The sequence below is a fragment of the Trachemys scripta genome, chromosome 19, assembly GCF_013100865.1.
Source record: "Trachemys scripta elegans isolate TJP31775 chromosome 19, CAS_Tse_1.0, whole genome shotgun sequence".
In the NCBI taxonomy this organism is placed as follows: Eukaryota; Metazoa; Chordata; order Testudines; family Emydidae; genus Trachemys; species Trachemys scripta.
Genome location: NC_048316.1, coordinates 3,421,306 through 3,421,878, shown reverse-complemented (window position 1 = coordinate 3,421,878; position 573 = coordinate 3,421,306). Strand labels below are relative to the sequence as shown.

The 573-nt window shown below is 63.4% G+C and overlaps 1 protein-coding gene across 1 annotated transcript in view; it reads right to left on the bottom strand.

Annotated features, from left to right (window-relative positions):
• The window catches only part of C19H1orf174 (chromosome 19 C1orf174 homolog), a 12,386-nt gene that overhangs the window by 6,501 nt on the left and 5,312 nt on the right, over nt 1–573 (bottom strand). The gene's annotated exons all lie outside the window — the stretch shown is intronic.

Here is a 573-nt window from a genome sequence, read left to right as displayed (position 1 = left end):
GGGGGGGGGGGGGGGGGGGGGGGGGGGGGGGGGGGGGGGGGGGGGGGGGGTAGTCTGGGTCTAGGGAGAGGGTAACTGCACGAGGGGCTGGGTTCCAGCCAGCCTGTTCCTTCTAGCACAACCTAGCTTCCAGCCACCCTCCCCAGCCAGCCACACTCTGCCAGCCCCCTTCATGGCCTGTCTACACCACAGCTGCTGCCAATGTCAGAGCAGAACAAAGGCTCCAGCGAATATGATTGCTTTGTGCCACTGATTTTCAAAATGGCCCATGGTAGCATAGACCCAGCCTCAGTCCAGGCGCTGCTCTGTGCTGCCTGCCAGCTTCAGCCTTGCTATAGCTTGTTTTAGGCGGCATCCTAGACAATGCAAACCGGGACACTTTGGCATTTGGTTTCCCCACAAAGCACTGAGCTAACACGGCTTTACAGCAGGGGTGGGCAAACTACGGCCCATGGGCTGGATCCGGCCCACGGGCTGGATCCGGCCCACGGGATTGCCAACCCGTAGCGCCGCGGGCCCCGTGCTGCTGCTGGAAGCCACCTGCACCAAGTCCCTATGGCCCCTGGGGGGGGG